This window comes from Melospiza melodia, unplaced genomic scaffold (genome assembly GCF_035770615.1).
Source record: "Melospiza melodia melodia isolate bMelMel2 unplaced genomic scaffold, bMelMel2.pri scaffold_62, whole genome shotgun sequence".
Taxonomy (NCBI): Eukaryota; Metazoa; Chordata; class Aves; order Passeriformes; family Passerellidae; genus Melospiza; species Melospiza melodia.
The window spans coordinates 308,571-324,649 of NW_026948801.1; positions in this window are offsets into that span (position 1 = coordinate 308,571).

A 16,079-nucleotide genomic window follows, 5' to 3' on the forward strand; every position below is an offset into this window, starting at 1 on the left:
GCTTTCACAGCTTTTTCCTTAGGAAGAACCCTACTACCCGGCTGATTTACCTTCCTAGGCTTACTGTTAGGCTTAGGCCTAGGACTTTGAAAACCAGGAAGCCCTGTGCTCCAGACACACTGCAGCTGTCCAAGGCATCCCAAGGGGAGCGGAAAAGTGACACAACTTGGCTGCCTCCACTGCTATTTCCATGAGACCATCCCCAACCATAGGCTGATTTTCCTTCCTAAGCTTAGGGTTTGAGTTACGCCTAGGTTTAGTGTTCTTTTAACCAGAAAGCCCTGAGTTCCAAGAACACAGCAGCTGCCAAGGACTACCCAAGAAGAGCGCAAAAGTACCACAACATGCCTGCCTCCACAGCTTTTTCCTTGGGGACATCCCTAATTCCGGGCTGATTTGCCTTTCTCGTCTTAGGGTTGGGGTTAGGCCAAGGGCTAGGATTTTTAAAATCAGGAAGCCCAGACCTCCAGGCACACTGGAGCTGTCAAAGGCATCCAAAAAGGAGTGCAAAAGTGCCACAACATGGCAGCTTTCACAGCTTTTTCTTAGGAAGGACCCTTCAACCCAGCTGATTTTCCTTCCTAGGCTTACTGTTAGGCTTAGGCCTAGGACTTTGAAAACCAGGAAGCCCTGTGCTCCAGGCACACTGCAGCTGTCCAAGGCATCCCAAGGGGAGCGCAAAAGTGACACAATTTGGCTGCCTACACTGCCCTTTCCATGAGACCATCCCGAAACACAGGCTGATTTTCCTTCCTAGGCAGAGGGTTTGAGTTACGGCTAGGGTTAGTGTTCTTTTGACCAGAAAGCCCTGAGTTCCAAGAACACAGCAGCTGCCAAGGACTACCCAAGAAGAGCGCAAAAGTACCACAACATGCCTGCCTCCACAGCTTTTTCCTTGGGGACATCCCTAATTCTGGCCTGATTTGCCTTTCTCGTCTTAGGGTTGGGGTTAGGCCTAGGGCTAGGATTTTTAAAATCAGGAAGCCCAGACCTCCAGGCACACTGGAGCTGTCAAAGGCATCCAAAAAGGAGTGCAAAAGTGCCACAACATGGCAGCTTTCACAGCTTTTTCCTTAGGAAGAACCCTACTACCCGGCTGATTTACCTTCCTAGGCTTACTGTTAGGCTTAGGCCTAGGACTTTGAAAACCAGGAAGCCCTGTGCTCCAGGCACACTGCAGCTGTCCAAGGCATCCCAAGGGGAGCGCAAAAGTGACACAACTTGGCTGCCTCCACTGCTATTTCCATGAGACCATCCCCAACCATAGGCTGATTTTCCTTCCTAGGCGTAGGGATTGAGTTACGCCTAGGGTTAGTGTTCTTTTAACCAGGAAGCCCTGAGTTCCAAGAACACAGCAGCTGCCAAGGACTACCCAAGAAGAGCGCAAACGTACCACATTATGTCTGCCTCCACAGCTTTTTCCTTGGGGACATCCCTAATTCCGGCCTGATTTGCCTTTCTCGTCTTGGGTTGGGGTTAGGCCTAGGGCTAGGATTTTTAAAATCAGGAAGCCCAGACCTCCAGGCACACTGGAGCTGTCAAAGGCATCCAGAAAGGAGTGCAAAAGTGCCACAACATGGCAGCTTTCACAGCTTTTTCCTTAGGAAGAACCCTACTACCCGGCTGATTTACCTTTCTAGGCTTACTGTTAGGCTTAGGCCTAGGACTTTGAAAACCAGAAAGCCCTGTGCTCCAGGCACACTGCAGCTGTCAAAGGCATCCCAAGGGGAGCGCAAAAGTGACACAACTTGGCTGCCTCCACTGCTCTTTCCATGACACCATCCCGAACCATAGGCTGATTTTCCTTCCTAGGCGTAGGGATGTAGTTACGCCTAGGTTTAGTGTTCTTTTAACCAGAAAGCCCTGAGTTCCAAGAACACAGCAGCTGCCAAGGACTACCCAAGAAGAGCGCAAAAGTACCACAACATGCCTGCCTCCACAGCTTTTTCCTTGGGGACATCCCTAATTCCGGCCTGATTTGCCTTTCTCGTCTTAGGGTTGGGGTTAGGCCTAGGGCTAGGATTTTTAAAATCAGAAAGCCCAGACCTCCAGGCACACTGGAGCTGTCAAAGGCATCCAAAAAGGAGTGCAAAAGTGCCACAACATGGCAGCATTCTCAGCTTTTTCCTTAGGAAGAACCCTGCTACCCGGCTGATTTACCTTCCTAGGCTTACTGTTAGGCTTAGGCCTAGGACTTTGAAAACCAGGAAGCCCTGTGCTCCAGGCACACTGCAGGTGTCAAAGGTATCTCAAGGGGAGCGCAAAAGTGACACAACTTGGCTGCCTCCACTGCTATTTCCATGAGACCATCCCCAACGATAGCCTGATTTTCCTTCCTAGGCTTAGGGTTTGAGTTAAGCCTAGGGTTAGTGTTCTTTTAACCAGAAAGCCCTGAGTTCCAAGAACACAGTAGCTGCCAAGGACTACCCAAGAAGAGCGCAAAAGTACCACAACATGCCTGCCTCCACAGCTTTTTCCTTGGGGACATCCCTAATTCCGGCCTGATTTGCCTTTCTCGTCTTAGGGTTGGGGTTAGGCCTAGGGCTAGGATTTTTAAAATCAGGAAGCCCAGACCTCCAGGCACACTGGAGCTGTCAAAGGCATCCAAAAAGGAGTGCAAAAGTGCCACAACATGGCAGCATTCACAGCTTTTTCCTTAGGAAGAACCCTGCTACCCGGCTGATTTACCTTCCTAGGCTTACTGTTAGGCTTAGGCCTAGGACTTTGAAAACCAGGAAGCCCTGTGCTCCAGGCACACTGCAGGTGTCAAAGGTATCTCAAGGGGAGCGCAAAAGTGACACAACTTGGCTGCCTCCACTGCTATTTCCATGAGACCATCCCCAACCATAGGCTGATTTTCCTTCCTAGGCTTAGGGTTTGAGTTAGGCCTAGGGTTAGTGTTCTTTTAACCAGAAAGCCCTGAGTTCCAAGAACACAGCAACTGCCAAGGACTACTCAAGAAGAGCGCAAAAGTACCACAACATGCCTGCCTCCACAGCTTTTTCCTTGGGGACATCCCTAATTCCGGCCTGATTTGCCTTTCTCGTCTTAGGGTTGGGGTTAGGCCTAGGGCTAGGATTTTTAAAATCAGAAAGCCCAGACCTCCAGGCACACTGGAGCTGTCAAAGGCATCCAAAAAGGAGTGCAAAAGTGCCACAACATGGCGGCATTCACAGCTTTTTCCTTAGGAAGGACACTACTACCCGGCTGATTTCCCTTCCAAGGCTTACTCTTAGGCTTAGGCCTAGGACTTTGAAAACCAGGAAGCCCTGGGCTCCAGGCACACTGCAGCTGTCCAAGGCATTCCAAGGGGAGCGCAAAAGTGACACAACTTGGCTGCCTCCAGTGCTATTTCCATGAGACCATCCCGAACCATAGGCTGATTTTCCTTCCTAGGCTTAGGGTTTGAGTTACGCCTAGGGTGAGTGTTCTTTTAACCAGAAAGCCCTGAGTTCCAAGAACACAGCAGCTGCCAAGGACTACCCAAGAGGAGTGAAAAAGTACCACAACATGCCTGCCTCCACAGCTTTTTCCTTGGGGACATCCCTAATTCTGGCCTGATTTGCCTTTCTCGTCTTAGGGTTGGGGTTAGGCCTAGGGCTAGGATTTTTAAAATCAGGAAGCCCAGACCTCCAGGCACACTGGAGCTGTCAAAGGCATCCAAAAAGGAGTGCAAAAGTGCCACAACATGGCAGCTTTCACAGCTTTTTCCTTAGGAAGAACCCTACTACCCGGCTGATTTACCTTCCTAGGCTTACTGTTAGGCTTAGGCCTAGGACTTTGAAAACCAGGAAGCCCTGTGCTCCAGGCACACTGCAGCTGTCCAAGGCATGCCAAGGGGAGCGCAAAAGTGACACAACTTGGCTGCCTCCACTGCTATTTCCATGAGACCATCCCCAACCATAGGCTGATTTTCCTTCCTAGGCGTAGGGTTTGAGTTAAGCCTAGGGTTAGTGTTCTTTTAACCAGAAAGCCCTGAGTTCCAAGAACACAGCAGCTGCCAAGGACTACCCAAGAAGAGCGCAAAAGTACCACAACATGCCTGCCTCCACAGCTTTTTCCTTGGGGACATCCCTAATTCCGGCCTGATTTGCCTTTCTCGTCTTAAGGTTGGGGTTAGGCCTAGGGCTAGGATTTTTAAAATCAGAAAGCCCAGACCTCCAGGCACACTGGAGCTGTCAAAGGCATCCAAAAAGGAGTGCAAAAGTGCAACAACATGGCAGTATTCACAGCTTTTTCCTTAGGAAGAACCCTGCTACCCGGCTGATTTACCTTCCTAGGCTTACTGTTAGGCTTAGGCCTAGGACTTTGAAAACCAGGAAGCCCTGTGCTCCAGGCACACTGCAGCTGTCCAAGGCATCCCAAGGGGAGCGCAAAAGTGACACAACTTGGCTGCCTACACTGCTATTTCCATGAGACCATCCCCAACCATAGGCTGATTTTCCTTCCTAAACTCAGGGTTTGAGTTACGCCTAGGGTTAGTGTTCTTTTAACCAGAAAGCCCTGAGTTCCAAGAACACAGCAGCTGCCAAGGACTACCCAAGAAGAGCGCAAAAGTACCACAACATGCCTGCCTCCACAGCTTTTTCCTTGGGGACATCCCTAATTCCGGCCTGATGTGCCTTTCTCGTCTTAGGGTTGGGGTTAGGCCTAGGGCTAGGATTTTTAAAATCAGGAAGCCCAGACCTCCAGGCACACTGGAGCTGTCAAAGGCATCCAAAAAGGAGTGCAAAAGTGCCACAACATGGCAGCTTTCACAGCTTTTTCCTTAGGAAGAACCCTACTACCCGGCTGATTTACCTTCCTAGGCTTACTGTTAGGCTTAGGCCTAGGACTTTGAAAACCAGGAAGCCCTGTTGTCGACGGAAGGGAACCAGGACATCATTTTGATCATCACAGGCTCGATTTTATTGATCAGTATGGCGGGTTAAATATAGTTAATAATGAGCTTCATACATATTGCAAAATTTGAGCTCAGGATTGGTCAGCTTGCATATCAGCACCTACGCCTACTTCTACATTCCTATGGTTCTACTTTTGATACTTTCTACATATTCTTAGGATGTATTCAGGACTAATCTCAACTCCCTATCCTCATGTTGCAGCAAGGTCGCTGCTGACTCTTCCTTTTAGCTTGCTGACTGCTGACTTTTCTCCTTCAGTTTAACCAGTGGCATTATATCAGTGTGGCCTTTCTCAGCTAACCAATTATTAATAATGCTCTCCACATTTCCCCCGTTTTCTTCTTGTGCAAGGAGATTAGTTTGCCATGTTTTTGCTATTGTACGGCTGACCATGTTTTGGATACAGTTAAAGATACAAGGCAAAACAAGCAAAAACAGTAAAATTACACCCAGCAATCCTATAGCATAGATCACAAGGTTCCTCAGCCACGGTCCGAGTCCCAGGCCTTTAAGCCATTCGTCAATTCCTAAACCGTCTTCTTCCTTAAGTTTGTGAAGTCCCTGTTGTAATTCTTTTATCTTAGTGTGAATGGACACTGAATGATCAGACAGATTCATGCAACACATTCCCTCGAACTCTTCACATCCATGCCCTTGTGCTAAGAGCAAAAAATCTACAGCAGCTCTATTTTGCAAAACAGCATGGTTAACACTTTGCACATCTGCAGTTAGCATGTCTAGAATTTGTGATGTCTTGTTCAGCTCATTCTTTGCCCAGCATCCTAATTGTTTTGCTAAATTCATGGCTTTATTGGCAGATCCTCCTGGTAAGATAGTTGAAACTACCACCTGCTTGAATGTGCCCCAAAATCGTGGATCTCCTATCTTGCTGCAGTCTGTCATGTATGCTACGTTTTTTCCTGTTTGAATTTTGACTCAGCTGCATTAGCAAGGACACATTAGGATGAAACAATGACAATTTTCCCAAAAAACAGGGTCCACCCTGTGGTTTAGCTGGTATACCATTCCACGCCCTGTCTCCACAAATCAAAAATATTCCTGTGGGTAATTTCATTGGTGCTGTAATATTTGTGCCGTTACATTGACTGTAATGCTGTGGAGAGAATTCACTCACATTCAGGGATGAATCTAGGGTGGCCCATGTTTCTTTAGGTTGGTTTAAATTCTGAGCACCCGAAAGTTTGAAGCTAAACCATCCACCAGCTGTAGTGTTAGATATGCTGGCATTTGTACTTCCAAAAAGATCCAATTCCTCAGGAGGAGAGTGCAAAGAGGTGTTAAGTGATTGGATTAGTAAGCATTGACGATAGCCATCACTCTGACCTGCAGTATACCCTTGTTGCACCGGCAATGTGATGTTTGACATGTTAGACATACATAAGGTTTGATTGTTTATCAAACTACAAAATTCTCCAGGAGACCACACCGGAAGTCCCACCAGGCATGTTCGAAATGGGTTAGTGACTCCTCCAAGACTAAGACAAAGTGATGATTGGTTAGTTTGATTAGCCAGTGTTACCCATAAATTTTCCCTTGGTTGACTAAAGTGTGTTACTCCTACTGCTTCACTTGCTACAGCATTGAGCAGTATAACAAAAACAAACCTCATTTTTCTCTCTGCTTACTTTGCTTCTCCTTTTCTTCCTTCTGCTTACGTTGTTTTTTCTTTCTTCGCTGTCTTTTCCCTGGTTTGCTAGATTGTCTATTGTAAGGCTGAGTCAATTCTTGGATATACTGATCTAATTCTAAATCAGCATCCTTGCTCACAGGTATAGCACGAGGTAAGTTTGAAGGCAAATCAGCTTTGCAGCGAGCTGCTATGATGCGTGAGGCTTTAGTAATTTCAAATATTCTAAGGTTTTCCTGTAACTTCCACCTAAGATATGCTATAACCACTTGTTCTGCACTCTCAAAGAGCTGTAATCCTGTCCGTCCTGGCAGGCCAGTACTTTGTTCAAGAGCTCTAACCCAGATATGATTTCGAATCCACTTTCCAAAACAAGATGTACACCATAAATATCCCAATGACTTCTGTGAATACCAATAAACCTGATTACAATCTGCACAATGCAAAGCTACCCATGCATAGCATTTATCTTTATCCTTTTTGCAAACATAACAAGGAAGCGAATGTAAGTAAGGACCAGTATAAAATTGTGTATCTTCAACCCAAAGCAACCAATTCAATGGTGGTGATCGCAAAGCCTCTTCAGCCTTTTTACTATATGAGGCTAACAGCTCAAGGTCTTTCTTTAACACAAGGTGTATCTTATTTCGTAATCGTAGTTCTTGTTCGTTATCCTCCTCAACAACTATATCCTCCCGAGGGTCCCACAACAGCAAAATTGTTCTAATCATAGAAAATTAATTAGCAATCACTGATACCCCTATTCAAATGAGACCGTTCCCCTTTTTGCCTTCTTCTTCTTATCTGTCTTCAATCTTGCTGCTCCTAATTTCACTGGTCCTGCCACTTTCAAACTTAATTTTTGCAACTTATCAACGCAGCAATCTAATGCTCTATCAGGATCCCCTTGGAAGGGTCCTACAACTGAATGCTGTGTTAAAGGCACTAATTTCCTACACCTTATAGAAACTATACGTGATTTACTTTGAACCTTAATTCTATTTACAATACATTGTATTTCCCATCGATAATAAGCAAGAACCTTCTGTTCAGGAGACTCATAAAGATTTAAAGCTATATATGCGTTTTGCCCCGTTTGTCTCCTTAATTCATCTTGCCAGCTTTTACCCCACGTGTGCTCATGTTTACAGGTATGACACCACAAATCCCGTAATAATGATTGTTCTATCCAAAAGGTTCTTTTACAACCCCCACAACGTAGAGCTATCCAGGCAGCACAATGTGAATTGTGACAGTCAAGGCAATGTAGTTTCGCTGGATCTGTTAAGTGAAAAGTTGATAATGAGTCAATGAAACCAATCAACTCCCGGGCCGTCCGGTAGTGGCGTGTCAGTGCTCTGTCCACCGCTTCCGAGTACCCCTTCAATTGTAACAGTAGTGGTTGTAGGACTAGAAGCAGTTTCTTCCCCAGTCGCTCCTTGTCCTCCTCCGTAAGGCGATCCACCAGAGGCTGCATCAAAAACAGGTTTAGTCCACTTAGCAGGCACCCACAAAGGCCCTGTAGGTGAGGAAACACAAAGATACCCCCGACCCCAATATAATACCTTTGCAGGTTTTTCCCATAATCCTGAACTTGGGTTCTTATACTTAACCCAGACCTCTGTTTCCTTAGTATTTTCCTGACCTGACCTCGGATGATGTTTCATTGCAGGGGGGGTATCATCTTCCCCAAAAATGCATAAATGATTAATCACATACAAAACCTTAGCCAAACATGCTTGTGGATCTGTCAAATCTTGATGTTTTTCAATATACTGCTTAAGGGTACCGTTTGCTCTTTCCACTATTGCCTGTCCAGTAGAAGAGTGTGGAATACCTGTCACGTGCTTAACAGACCACTGATTCAAAAATTTCCGGACCCTAGCACTTACATAACCTCGACCATTATCTGTTTTGATACTCTTTGGAACTCCCATAACAGCGAAACAACTTAACAGATGTCTGATAACCTGTATAGCTTTCTGTCCTGCCTGAGCCGTAGCCCATATGTAATGACTATATGTGTCTATGGTGACGTGCACATGCTTGACTTTACCGAATCTAGCTACGTGTGTAACATCCATTTGCCATATCTCATTTATTTTTAAACCTCGAGGATTAACCCCGATGCCTAGACCTATCCCACCATTATGATAACTACATGTTGGACATGCTCTGACAATGGCCTTGGCTTCTGACAAACTCAGCTCAAAGTGTTTTGCCAAACCTCTTGCATTTTGATGATATCTACTATGTGCTTCTCTGGCCAATGTGTGCTTGTCAATAGGACAAGAATTATCAATGGGTAGGGTAACCAATTTATCTGCACGTTCATTCCCTTCTCCTAAACCTTCAGACCACTTATGGCTCCTAATATGAATCACAGAATATGCTGCCTTTCTTTCTCGTAAAGCCTTCCTTAACTGTATCAGTAACTCATACAATCGTTTATTGTTCACTTCCTTAATTGCTGCTTCCTCTATTCGTTTGACTACTCCTGCAACATACATAGAGTCTGTGACCACATTTAAAGGCTCCTGTAAGTTGGACACCGCCCATACTACTGCTAACAATTCCAAAGATTGTAAGCTATCTGCAGGGTCTGCTGTGAGGAGTTGATGCTTCCATTGTCCTTTTTCTTGCCAGGTGACAGCAGCACGCCTTGATTTCTTTCCTGCATCTGTAAAAACTGTAATAGCTCCTTCTATGGGGTTTTCTTCTCTCAAAGGTCGAGTAATCCAGTTCCATTCTGTCATCCATTGCAAAACTCTAGGCACTAATTTACTAGTCTCTACTTTAGCAGGTGACATCAATAATGCTTCTTGTAAATTCTTTGAATTTATCAAGTACCAGTCCAAGGTTTCTTTTTCCATAGGTAATCTAATAGTAGCAGGTTCTCTACCATCCACTTCAAGAATTCTGAGACGCCCCTTTTTGATTAATGCAGCCAATTGTTCAATTTTTGAAGATATTGTTTTCTTATGCTGTAGTGGTGGTGATAACCATTCCAACACCCGTATCTCCCCCGTTTTCTTCTGCAACTGAGAGAGAGCACCAAGCAAGTGGCAAGGGCTATTCCAAATAGTAAGATCAATGGGGTGGTCGAGTTGTCGACGAGACACATACCCTTGCTGTACACAGTCACTAATTTGCTGCAAAGCAAGATCAATGACAAAGACATCCCTAATTCTGGCCTGATATGCCTTTCTCGTCTTAGGGTTGGGGTTAGGCCTAGGGCTAGGATTTTTAAAATCAGGAAGCCCAGACCTCCAGGCACACTGGAGCTGTCAAAGGCATCCAGAAAGGAGTGCAAAAGTGCCACAACATGGCAGCTTTCACAGCTTTTTCCTTAGGAAGAACCCTGCTACCCGGCTGATTTACCTTCCTAGGCTTACTGTTAGGCTTAGGCCTAGGACTTTGAAAACCAGAAAGCCCTGTGCTCCAGGCACACTGCAGCTGTCCAAGGCATCCCAAGGGGAGCGCAAAAGTGACACAACTTGGCTGCCTCCACTGCTCTTTCCATGAGACCATCCCCAACCATAGGCTGATTTTCCTTCCTAGGCGTAGGGATTGAGTTACGCCTAGGGTTAGTGTTCTTTTAACCAGAAAGCCCTGAGTTCCAAGAACACAGCAGCTGCCAAGGGCTACCCAAGAAGAGCGCAAAAGTACCACAACATGCCTGCCTCCACAGCTTTTTCCTTCGGGACATCCCTAATTCCGGCCTGATTTGCCTTTCTCGTCTTAGGGTTGGGGTTAGGCCTAGGGCTAGGATTTTTAAAATCAGGAAGCCCAGACCTCCAGGCACACTGGAGCTGTCAAAGGAATCCAGAAAGGAGTGCAAAAGTGCCACAACATGGCAGCTTTCACAGCTTTTTCCTTAGGAAGAACCCTACTACCCGGCTGATTTACCTTCCTAGGCTTACTGTTAGGCTTAGGCCTAGGACTTTGAAAACCAGGAAGACCTGTGCTCCAGACACACTGCAGCTGTCCAAGGCATCCCAAGGGGAGCGGAAAAGTGACACAACTTGGCTGCCTCCACTGCTATTTCCATGAGACCATCCCCAACCATAGGCTGATTTTCCTTCCTAAGCTTAGGGTTTGAGTTACGCCTAGGTTTAGTGTTCTTTTAACCAGAAAGCCCTGAGTTCCAAGAACACAGCAGCTGCCAAGGACTACCCAAGAAGAGCGCAAAAGTACCACAACATGCCTGCCTCCACAGCTTTTTCCTTGGGGACATCCCTAATTCCGGGCTGATTTGCCTTTCTCGTCTTAGGGTTGGGGTTAGGCCAAGGGCTAGGATTTTTAAAATCAGGAAGCCCAGACCTCCAGGCACACTGGAGCTGTCAAAGGCAGCCAAAAAGGAGTGCAAAAGTGCCACAACATGGCAGCTTTCACAGCTTTTTCTTAGGAAGGACCCTTCAACCCAGCTGATTTTCCTTCCTAGGCTTACTGTTAGGCTTAGGCCTAGGACTTTGAAAACCAGGAAGCCCTGTGCTCCAGGCACACTGCAGCTGTCCAAGGCATCCCAAGGGGAGCGCAAAAGTGACACAATTTGGCTGCCTACACTGTCCTTTCCATGAGACCATCCCGAAACACAGGCTGATTTTCCTTCCTAGGCAGAGGGTTTGAGTTACGGCTAGGGTTAGTGTTCTTTTGACCAGAAAGCCCTGAGTTCCAAGAACACAGCAGCTGCCAAGGACTACCCAAGAAGAGCGCAAAAGTACCACAACATGCCTGCCTCCACAGCTTTTTCCTTGGGGACATCCCTAATTCTGGCCTGATTTGCCTTTCTCGTCTTAGGGTTGGGGTTAGGCCTAGGGCTAGGATTTTTAAAATCAGGAAGCCCAGACCTCCAGGCACACTGGAGCTGTCAAAGGCATCCAAAAAGGAGTGCAAAAGTGCCACAACATGGCAGCTTTCACAGCTTTTTCCTTAGGAAGAACCCTACTACCCGGCTGATTTACCTTCCTAGGCTTACTGTTAGGCTTAGGCCTAGGACTTTGAAAACCAGGAAGCCCTGTGCTCCAGGCACACTGCAGCTGTCCAAGGCATCCCAAGGGGAGCGCAAAAGTGACACAACTTGGCTGCCTCCACTGCTATTTCCATGAGACCATCCCCAACCATAGGCTGATTTTCCTTCCTAGGCGTAGGGATTGAGTTACGCCTAGGGTTAGTGTTCTTTTAACCAGGAAGCCCTGAGTTCCAAGAACACAGCAGCTGCCAAGGACTACCCAAGAAGAGCGCAAACGTACCACATTATGTCTGCCTCCACAGCTTTTTCCTTGGGGACATCCCTAATTCCGGCCTGATTTGCCTTTCTCGTCTTGGGTTGGGGTTAGGCCTAGGGCTAGGATTTTTAAAATCAGGAAGCCCAGACCTCCAGGCACACTGGAGCTGTCAAAGGCATCCAGAAAGGAGTGCAAAAGTGCCACAACATGGCAGCTTTCACAGCTTTTTCCTTAGGAAGAACCCTACTACCCGGCTGATTTACCTTTCTAGGCTTACTGTTAGGCTTAGGCCTAGGACTTTGAAAACCAGAAAGCCCTGTGCTCCAGGCACACTGCAGCTGTCAAAGGCATCCCAAGGGGAGCGCAAAAGTGACACAACTTGGCTGCCTCCACTGCTCTTTCCATGACACCATCCCGAACCATAGGCTGATTTTCCTTCCTAGGCGTAGGGATGTAGTTACGCCTAGGTTTAGTGTTCTTTTAACCAGAAAGCCCTGAGTTCCAAGAACACAGCAGCTGCCAAGGACTACCCAAGAAGAGCGCAAAAGTACCACAACATGCCTGCCTCCACAGCTTTTTCCTTGGGGACATCCCTAATTAAGGCCTGATTTGCCTTTCTCGTCTTAGGGTTGGGATTAGGCCTAGGGCTAGGATTTTAAAATCAGGAAGCCCAGACCTCCAGGCACACTGGAGTTGAGAAAGGCATCCAAAAAGGAGTGCAAAAGTGCAACAACATGGCAGCATTCTCAGCTTTTTCCTTAGGAAGGACCCTTCAACCCAGCTGATTTTCCTTCCTAGGCTTACTGTTAGGCTTAGGCCTAGGACTTTGAAAACCAGGAAGCCCTGTGCTCCAGGCACACTGCAGCTGTCCAAGGCATCCCAAGGGGAGCGCAAAAGTGACACAACTTGGCTGCCTCCACTGCTCTTTCCATGAGACCATCCCCAACCATAGGCTGATTTTCCTTCCTAGGCGTAGGGATTGAGTTACGCCTAGGGTTAGTGTTCTTTTAACCAGAAAGCCCTGAGTTCCAAGAACACAGCAGCTGCCAAGGACTACCCAAGAAGAGCGCAAAAGTACCACAACATGCCTGCCTCCACAGCTTTTTCCTTCGGGACATCCCTAATTCCGGCCTGATTTGCCTTTCTCGTCTTAGGGTTGGGGTTAGGCCTAGGGCTAGGATTTTTAAAATCAGGAAGCCCAGACCTCCAGGCACACTGGAGCTGTCAAAGGAATCCAGAAAGGAGTGCAAAAGTGCCACAACATGGCAGCTTTCACAGCTTTTTCCTTAGGAAGAACCCTACTACCCGGCTGATTTACCTTCCTAGGCTTACTGTTAGGCTTAGGCCTAGGACTTTGAAAACCAGGAAGACCTGTGCTCCAGACACACTGCAGCTGTCCAAGGCATCCCAAGGGGAGCGCAAAAGTGACACAACTTGGCTGCCTCCACTGCTATTTCCATGAGACCATCCCCAACCATAGGCTGATTTTCCTTCCTCGGCGTAGGGATTGAGTTACGCCTAGGGTTAGTGTTCTTTTAACCAGAAAGCCCTGAGTTCCAAGAACACAGCAGCTGCCAAGGACTACCCAAGAAGAGCGCAAAAGTACCACAACATGCCTGCCTCCACAGCTTTTTCCTTGGGGACATCCCTAATTCCGGGCTGATTTGCCTTTCTCGTCTTAGGGTTGGGGTTAGGCCTAGGGCTAGGATTTTTAAAATCAGGAAGCCCAGACCTCCAGGCACACTGGAGCTGTCAAAGGCATCCAAAAAGGAGTGCAAAAGTGCCACAACATGGCAGCTTTCACAGCTTTTTCTTAGGAAGGACCCTTCAACCCAGCTGATTTTCCTTCCTAGGCTTACTGTTAGGCTTAGGCCTAGGACTTTGAAAACCAGGAAGCCCTGTGCTCCAGGCACACTGCAGCTGTCCAAGGCATCCCAAGGGGAGCGCAAAAGTGACACAATTTGGCTGCCTACACTGCCCTTTCCATGAGACCATCCCGAAACACAGGCTGATTTTCCTTCCTAGGCAGAGGGTTTGAGTTACGCCTAGGGTTAGTGTTCTTTTGACCAGAAAGCCCTGAGTTCCAAGAACACAGCAGCTGCCAAGGACTACCCAAGAAGAGTGCAAAAGTACCACAACATGCCTGCCTCCACAGCTTTTTCCTTGGGGACATCCCTAATTCTGGCCTGATTTGCCTTTCTCGTCTTAGGGTTGGGGTTAGGCCTAGGGCTAGGATTTTTAAAATCAGGAAGCCCAGACCTCCAGGCACACTGGAGCTGTCAAAGGCATCCAAAAAGGAGTGCAAAAGTGCCACAACATGGCAGCTTTCACAGCTTTTTCCTTAGGAAGAACCCTACTACCCGGCTGATTTACCTTCCTAGGCTTACTGTTAGGCTTAGGCCTAGGACTTTGAAAACCAGGAAGCCCTGTGCTCCAGGCACACTGCAGCTGTCCAAGGCATCCCAAGGGGAGCGCAAAAGTGACACAACTTGGCTGCCTCCACTGCTATTTCCATGAGACCATCCCCAACCATAGCCTGATTTTCCTTCCTAGGCGTAGGGATTGAGTTACGCCTAGGGTTAGTGTTCTTTTAACCAGAAAGCCCTGAGTTCCAAGAACACAGCAGCTGCCAAGGACTACCCAAGAAGAGCGCAAACGTACCATATTATGTCTGCCTCCACAGCTTTTTCCTTGGGGACATCCCTAATTCCGGCCTGATTTGCCTTTCTCGTCTTGGGTTGGGGTTAGGCCTAGGGCTAGGATTTTTAAAATCAGGAAGCCCAGACCTCCAGGCACACTGGAGCTGTCAAAGGCATCCAGAAAGGAGTGCAAAAGTGCCACAACATGGCAGCTTTCACAGCTTTTTCCTTAGGAAGAACCCTACTACCCGGCTGATTTACCTTTCTAGGCTTACTGTTAGGCTTAGGCCTAGGACTTTGAAAACCAGAAAGCCCTGTGCTCCAGGCACACTGCAGCTGTCAAAGGCATCCCAAGGGGAGCGCAAAAGTGACACAACTTGGCTGCCTCCACTGCTCTTTCCATGACACCATCCCGAACCATAGGCTGATTTTCCTTCCTAGGCGTAGGGATGTAGTTACGCCTAGGTTTAGTGTTCTTTTAACCAGAAAGCCCTGAGTTCCAAGAACACAGCAGCTGCCAAGGACTACCCAAGAAGAGCGCAAAAGTACCACAACATGCCTGCCTCCACAGCTTTTTCCTTGGGGACATCCCTAATTAAGGCCTGATTTGCCTTTCTCGTCTTAGGGTTGGGATTAGGCCTAGGGCTAGGATTTTAAAATCAGGAAGCCCAGACCTCCAGGCACACTGGAGTTGAGAAAGGCATCCAAAAAGGAGTGCAAAAGTGCAACAACATGGCAGCATTCTCAGCTTTTTCCTTAGGAAGGACCCTTCAACCCAGCTGATTTTCCTTCCTAGGCTTACTGTTAGGCTTAGGCCTAGGACTTTGAAAACCAGGAAGCCCTGTGCTCCAGGCACACTGCAGCTGTCAAAGGCATCCCAAGGGGAGCGCAAAAGTGACACAACTTGGCTGCCTCCTCTGCTCTTTCCATGAGACCATCCCCAACCATAGGCTGATTTTCCTTCCTAGGCGTAGGGATTGAGTTACGCCTAGGGTTAGTGTTCTTTTAACCAGAAAGCCCTGAGTTCCAAGAACACAGCAGCTGCCAAGGACTACCCAAGAAGAGCGCAAAAGTACCACAACATGCCTGCCTCCACAGCTTTTTCCTTCGGGACATCCCTAATTCCGGCCTGATTTGCCTTTCTCGTCTTAGGGTTGGGGTTAGGCCTAGGGCTAGGATTTTTAAAATCAGGAAGCCCAGACCTCCAGGCACACTGGAGCTGTCAAAGGAATCCAGAAAGGAGTGCAAAAGTGCCACAACATGGCAGCTTTCACAGCTTTTTCCTTAGGAAGAACCCTACTACCCGGCTGATTTACCTTCCTAGGCTTACTGTTAGGCTTAGGCCTAGGACACTGAAAACCAGGAAGACCTGTGCTCCAGACACACTGCAGCTGTCCAAGGCATCCCAAGGGGAGCGCAAAAGTGACACAACTTGGCTGCCTCCACTGCTATTTCCATGAGACCATCCCCAACCATAGGCTGATTTTCCTTCCTCGGCGTAGGGTTTGAGTTAGGCCTAGGGTTAGTGTTCTTTTAACCAGAAAGCCCTGAGTTCCAAGAACACAGCAGCTGCCAAGGACTACCCAAGAAGAGCGCAAAAGTACCACAACATGCCTGCCTCCACAGCTTTTTCCTTGGGGACATCCCTAATTCCGGCCTG